This window comes from Dioscorea cayenensis, chromosome 19 (assembly GCF_009730915.1).
Source record: "Dioscorea cayenensis subsp. rotundata cultivar TDr96_F1 chromosome 19, TDr96_F1_v2_PseudoChromosome.rev07_lg8_w22 25.fasta, whole genome shotgun sequence".
Taxonomy (NCBI): domain Eukaryota; kingdom Viridiplantae; phylum Streptophyta; class Magnoliopsida; order Dioscoreales; family Dioscoreaceae; genus Dioscorea; species Dioscorea cayenensis.
The window spans coordinates 20,414,547-20,422,559 of record NC_052489.1 but is presented as its reverse complement, the minus strand read 5'-3'; positions in this window follow the sequence as shown (position 1 = coordinate 20,422,559).

Below are 8,013 nucleotides of genomic sequence, written 5' to 3'. Positions count from 1 at the left end.
AAACTGTGGAGCATCCAAAAACTTACAAGCTTGCATGGTTCAAGAAGGGGCCGGGGCGAGGTAACTATGTCTCAACGTGCTTTGATTTCTTTTTCTATTGGATCTAAATACAAAGTTACCATGTGGTGTGATAAGGTCACTATGGATACATGTCATTTACATTTTAGGAGACCTTGGCAATATGATCGGAGTGTCATGCATGATGGTATGACCAATACTTACAGCTTTACCAAGGATGGAGTAAGATTGTGTTACTACCTAGCAGTGATACCATTCAATTGAACCCTGTCAAGGATAGTACCAATCTACTAACCTTGGCCAGATTTGAGGAGAAGATGCAAGAGTTAGATTTGAGGAGGAAATACAAAGAATGTGCTGACAAAAGATGTAGTCATATGGAGTTCAAAGTTGGTAATTATGTGTGGGTTGTCCTTACCAAAGAAAGATTCTTTGTGGGGGAGTTCAACAAGTTTTCCTCCAAGAAGATTGGGCCGGCAGAGATCATTGAGAAGAACAACCCTAATGTCTACTGACTAAAGCTACCAAGCCATACCCAAATGGCATATGTGTTTGACATCAAGCACTTCGTACCCTACAATGGTGATTCCTCAGATGATGACAATTCAAGGGTAAATTCTATTCAACCTGTGGGGAATGATGTGGTGCTTATTGAGGAGCTAGGTTGTGCCTTTCTGGAAAAATGGGATAGGCCCTAATAGGGGTGTTTTAGTAATTTTTCAAGCGGTGGAGTTTTGGTGTTATGAGGGTCCCACTTGATGGAAAACGGGTCAACGAGCACAAGTCACTAGCAATCAAGCATTTAAAAAAGTAATGCCCAAAACCTCATTAGCTCACTCGGGAGAATTGAGGGAGACGGAGTATCCAAAGTACCCTATGTCTAGGCTGACTCACAATAGCAATCAAGCATTTAAACAAGTAATTAGACTCAAATAGAATGTATTTCAATAAAGAAAACAAATAATTAACATGAATCCAATGACCAATGTCAAAAGTAAACCCTAGAGTTCACTATGCACAAACATATACGAATTAGCCCTCCATTAGTTGAGGGAAATTATTCAACAAGCAAGATACCATGATAGATATTAAAAATATAAAAACCTCCTTATGACTCATGCCATAGGTGAATCACCACGGAAACCATAGGAAAGCCTCTACGCAAGCCACCAAGGTGAGCTTAACAACTATGATCTCCTATCCCTTTAAATGTGGATCCAAATCTCCTCTAGAATTGCCTTTTAGGCCTTGGAGATTCGTCTCCTTCTTCCCCTTGCTTCGCCTCCAAGAAAAGTCTAAAAGAAATCTAAAGAATGCCCTAAAAATCCTTATTAGATCTATTTATACTCGGCTGTTTACAGGCTGCTTACGGGTGTAAGGATGTAGTCGTGAGAGAGCTAAGGAAGATGGTTGCGAGCCTTACGGGATCACTTACGGCCATAAGTCCTGTCCGTAAGGTCTTCTATTTGTGTTATAGTCCAGCTTATAGTCGTAAGTAATGGACCGTAAACTTCACTGTGCTACTCCTTGCGACCGCCCTTACTGGCGTAAGTTCTAATTATAAGCTCCTCTAGATGGTCCTTACAAGCCTTCTTAATGGAGTAAATCCTATCCGTAAGATCCTCTGATTTGGCTTTAAACTCCCTTTACGCACATAAGCATCCGCTCAAGGTTCTCTAGAAAAGTGCTTACGGCCGTAAGCTAGGCCGTAAGCTAGGTCGTAAGCTACCCGTAAGCCACCCAGTTTTCCTTATCCTTGTTTAATTGATACCGAGAGAGCTTCAACTTCTTCGTTTAAGGTCTGGAACACTTCTTTTGGTTCTCTCTCATCTTTAAGTGTTGCCCAAAACTTAAGAATGCAAGATACACTAGATTTAGCATCGAATTCTAAAACATTCTTCTAATACAAGCCACATGAGTATACAAAATGATATGAAAAACATGAATGCTTTACACATAAAAAAAACAGGGTTACATGAATTTATGGGTAAAAAATCTAAGCCTATCTAAATTCAGAATTACTAAAGTCCTAACCCTATCCGGATACAAATTATATGATTACTAAAATCCTAACCTCAGTATATAAATCCTCACTCCATCTAAATACAAATCTGTAAAGCAGGGATGTCGCCCCTACACCCCAACCCATCTAATTGGGATTCCCCCAATAGTATAGATATTAATACTCCATTCCTCTCCACTTTGGAACATATCTATTTATTTTTGTATATGAGCCATATATAACAAGTAACGTCAATTATATGCTTGATTTCTTCAGATATTATCCACTATCCATGGTAATATCAATTAATTTTCTTAATTTTCTCGAGCGCTATCCGCTGACAGATGCATTACAAAGTCAAGGTCTGATTTCTTGTCATTATGGAATTATGAATAGAGTAATAATTCTTTATTTTAAGGAATCGGCCATCCATTAGCATGCTTCCAATGTGAATAGACATAGATAAAGATGGGCATAGGCTGGTTAATCTGGCACACCGGGCCCAACCGACGGATCTAGGTCGGCCTTTGGCTGACCGGTAACCGGCCCAATCAACAGTGCCAACCCGCCAATTTAAGGTGGCACGGCCAACCTGGCGGGTCATGAGTCAACGAAGGGTTACCCGGCCTAGGGCATAGTATCAAACAGGTGGGCTGGACCAAAACCTACTAGTTAATCGGCCTGTCCGCCGGATTTTACAAAATTTTAAATAATTTAAACAAATTTATGAATTTATAAATATAATTTTAAATATAAAACAAAATGTCCAAAACAAGTAACAACAAATAAGGGTGAGTATAACTTGTTTTATAGGCAGTTGTAATGTACTTTCTTTGAATTTAGTCGATGTGGGACTAAATTACAATAGTATAAGACTTGTTTATTGGTTATAGTTTTTAGTATAGCATTTTTGTCAAAATAGAATTTATTCGCGGATTGGCTAGAGTGGTGGTATTAATGGGTGATGTAGTCTTGAGTTCAAATCATATTGGCCACAATTTTTTTTAAATCAAATATAACTTTTAAAATTTTAAAAACTATTTTGGATAATTTCAAATAAATCACAAAAATTAAAAACTTTTATTACTAATAATTTATTTTTATGTTAAATACTTATTATTGAAAATTTGAATAATGTTTTCAAAAGATGATACTAGTTAGTTAGTGTAGGATTCAATTTAAATCTCTTCACGAATCATAGATTTTATTAGAAGGGAATATAAGACGATGGAAATTGATAAAAGCTTATTATATACGAAATTTATTTCTTTATAAAAAAACACTTAAATATATAACTAAGAAATTTTAAAAAATAAAATAATAATATTTTTTTACCGGTGTTTAACTTTATGTTATGATGAATATTTTTTTTTATCATAATTTAGTTGTCTTTCATTAAAATATATTGTTAACATGAAGATTTATAATTTTAAGTTGATAATATATTTAAAAATACACAAGATTTTAAATATTATATTGAAAAATACATAAAAATATTAGAGAAAGGATTATAGTTTTCAATTAACATTTAGACCATTACACACCATTGTAATTATTTTGGTTCGTATAATATCTTTCAGTATAAATAATTTGGTGTAAATTTTATTGATTTGAATAATATTAATAATAGAAATGGATAATCTTTATAAAAGGATTGTTATATTAAATGATGAATTGTTAACATCTTTACCACAGGAATTTATAGCAGAGTTGGTAAGAGCTTCAATACCTGAGCAATAAGTCTTGGGTTCCCTTCTTGCCAAACTTCATATTATTGAAGATTATTTTGAAATATATATATATATATATATATATATATATATATATATATATATAAATGTGACCCCGCTGGGTTGACTGGGCCCAACCCGGCTAGCTGAGATCGAGTGACCGGGCGGGTCGACTTGCCAGGTCATAGGTTGAAAATACTTCAACCTATAACCGGGCTCACTACAGTGCGGGTCGATTATCGGTTGCCGGTTTGGCCTGTCGGGTCAGTTGACCAGGGGATTTTTATTAGGCCGATAACAAGCCGAGCCTGGCCAAAAAGCGGCCTGTGCCCCCCTCTAGACACAGATATAAAATGCAATTCTCTATCTAATGCCACATATGTAATGTTTCATTTGGTAATAAATAATTTCTTGAACATAAATCTTCTTAATGAATCTAATAGTGTAATACTTTGGAGTGTATCTTCATTCAAAGAGGTAACAAGGAATTTTATTACCAACGACCAAATAGTCTATTAGTAGCCGGGTCCCTATTAGAACCTTTCATAAGTGGTGAGGGTTAGAGTCATGGGTGCGGGCTTCTGGGAGTGTGAGTAGTAGTTATATGCAGGTCATCCCAGGGCGCAAGTATGTGCGGACCTTGCCCTCACTTGCTTCGCCGAGTCTTGTGCATGTCCCTATCTTTCATAGCGGCCTAGCCGTTCATCTTGAAAAAAAAATTAATTAATTTCTTTTAACTTTTCTTTTAAGCCTTTGAGTATACATTAATTATAAATGTTTTTTTTTTTGGAAAGCTGACCAGAAGATCTCTTTTATATTAGTTCAGTAATGTTTACCTTCGATATGTAATCGAGTATAAAAGTTTATTATCTCTTGAGTTATCAAATATATAGAAAAAAATTATAAAAATAAGTTGTCATAATTGAAGTCAAAGCAATTAGCTAGAAAAATAAAAAAAATAGCATTAAGAAAATCGAAAAGTCTAAAACTAATTTCTCAAACAATTACTAAAAAATCCTTACTCTAACTCTCACTAGCATGCGTTTTTTCGAAAATACAAACCATGAAAGCATTATAAAAGGTTTGACCAAAATGCTCATCTAATAAAAGATACATCTCTAATGTTGTTTCTAATAATAATTGTATCATGCATGCAAACATCTTCCTCTATATTTCAATTCAAACAAGGAAATGAAAAGAGTAAATTGAATTTCATTTTAATACATATAATTGAAGGCAACCAAATGCAACTACACAAATATTTCTAATAATATTAATTTGGAAGGGCAACTATAACATTTTATAAATTTTCTCCGCTATTTAATATGAACTAAATAAGACGTAATATTATGCAATTTTTCATTGACAACCTTCAATTTTTGACTTAAAATTTAGTAATCCCACTAATACCAACCACCATAATTTTGTTCTTATTTCTTTATTCAAAATCTTCAAACTTTGGTCATCTTCCACCCTCCAATTTTGACACTTGAATTAGGAGTTTTACATTTGATGCAATCTAAAATTTTGTGGGTAATTTTTTTTAGGTGGGTACCATACTATGGCCAAATATCACTTTGAGCATCAAACTTTAATTTGTATCTTTTCAGATACCTTACATTAATTTTGTTTCACCTGGTGGGTACCTGATAGTTTTAGGCCATGAAATGCTGACGTGTGCGCCGGACTTACTACTTGGCATCTTACTTGGCATCTTGCATGGCACATGGTTTGCTTACCAGTAAAAAAAACAAGGATTTCATAATCCATGCCAGCGCGAGTCATCTACCACGGCATCATCCATTAAACAGACATAAGCACTCCGTGGGGGAGAAAACCTCGCCCCCCTTTCTTCATCCGCTAGCTGTCACCGCCACCATTCTGATCAACTTGGGTTTCTTTTCCACGGCTCCTATTCTCAAAGATCACAGAAGCAAGCATCGTTGTTGAGTGGAGAAAGTGGCAGTCGCTCAAGATGTCAGTTGATTGGCGCTTACGGAGGGCTAGAGATGAACCACCCTGTTACAATAAGTGCCTTGATGATGGAAATTGGTGTAGTGATATGATTAACAGTTGATTTTCACATGTAGATGCATCCTAGGTTTTGAAATAGGAAAGTTTAACTTTTCAACACTTAGGGTTTTGCTAATAGTGTTAGGTCTCGAATGTCATTTCTTGTTGATTCTATCTATAGTAAAGGAATAAGGTGTACCATATTATAAACATTATAATGATCCACTTGTCATTGAAAGGGTAGAGCTTGTGTTTTTAGGGACATCTTGAAATTATTTTATCTTGAATTGGAGTGGTCCCCTTCTCTATGAAAAATTGGTTATAGTGGTCCCCTTCTCCAGGAGACAACTTTATGTTTAATTTGGTGAATGTTGTTCTTAAAACTAACATTTTGGATTAATAATTTTCTAGTTTAAGTTATATCCACTTATATGCAGGATACATACATAACAACAAACAAACAAAAAATGTTCTCTTTCATTGTTTAACTATGCTATTATTTCTATTGATTACATTAATGACTTGAACATAACAAAATTAATACCTCCAAACGCATATTGATAAGTGAGGAAATTTATATGGAAGGATATTAAGGACATAATGATACATGCAGGTGTTCCTAATGCATAGAGTATATTATTGTTTGTGCTATACTTTGAACAATCTACCGATAGATGCAGGTGTTAAAAAAAAAACTAAACATAACTAAGACATTCTATGCATGGTTGTGTTTCTCATGCATAGTTTGTACCATTGACATTTGAAAATAAAAAACCCAAATCAATCTATACATGTAAGTGTTACTCATAGATTGTACTCATAGATTGCACTCAATTGCAACTATGCCTATTGATCTATGCATGAAGAAAAATTATTACTTAGAAGCCATGGTGCATAAGAAAATGATTCTTTCTTATGCATTGATCCGGCACCATAGATTGTGATAATTATCAATCAATATAGTTTGTACCATGCTGGTGTTTGTTTTGCATATGCATGTTTTTAATAAAAAAATGAATGTTTATTATGCATGTCCAGTTTTTACAAAACAATTGTACTAATACCATTCTATGCATATTGGTGTTTTATATGTATAGTATACATTGGAAAAAAAAATTCAAGCCATTTCATATAGTTATTTCTATTGATTACATTAATGACTTGACCATAACAAGTAGAGCAATCCATACATAAACTATTACTCATGGATTGTACGGATAGATTTGTACTCAATTGCAACTGGCCTATTGATCTATGCATTAATAAAAATTATTACTTACAAAACAATGCATAAGAAAATGTTCTAACAATTAATATAGTTTCTGCCATGTTGTTGTTTGTTCTGCAGGTGCATGTTCTTAATAAAAAAAAGAATGTTTGTTATACAGGTGCAAGTTTACAAAAAAATTTTTAATAATACTATTCCATTCATGATAGTATTTTTACTGCACAGATTTTATATTGGGAAAAAAAATTCAACCCATTCTACATGTTTGTTCTGTAGGTGCAGGATGTCTTTACAAACAATGCAAGTTTAGATATTTTCCTTTTATGTATTTCGTGCATGTTGCCCTTTATTTTTTATTTTTATTTTTTGTGGCAGCAAATGCAAGTTTCTTTTTCTTTAGCCTATTTGAGGATATCTTTTGCATTTTCTTTAATGAATTTGAATCAAATTGCTTTGCCTTTTCTAATATAATAACTGTTATATTTTTATTTGGTGGATTTGCTACATTTCAAATTAAACATTTTGTTAGAATTAGACTTGTCTATGCACTATCTGATTTATTTTTGATTAATTTGCTTTCAGCATCTGGGATGAATACTTCGCAATAAAGACCTTTTATACAATTGGAGAATTACATAAGATTGATGGCCGGAGATTTGGCGGACATGTGGATTACTTTTCAGTGGATAGAATTTCTTTGTTAGAGCTCAAGAGTATGGCAAGAGAAATGAACTTGCAATGTGGAGGGGTGTAGCTTTTGGTGGTTTGACCTTGCAAGTAATAAGCCAGGTTTGTGAGAAATAAAGACTGATCAAGATGCAATAGAAATGGCTTCGAGTGTTTGCAATACTAGGCACATTAATATTTATACCAAGGTTTATAAGCTACTATCAGAAGAAGAAAATTTGGGAGTAATGAATGTTGCTTTGGAAGGAAATGTAGAACAAGTGGGGATGGAGAAAGATAGCATGGATGGTAATTCTAGGATTGTAGAGAAAATTAGGATTGGAGAGGTGGATGCT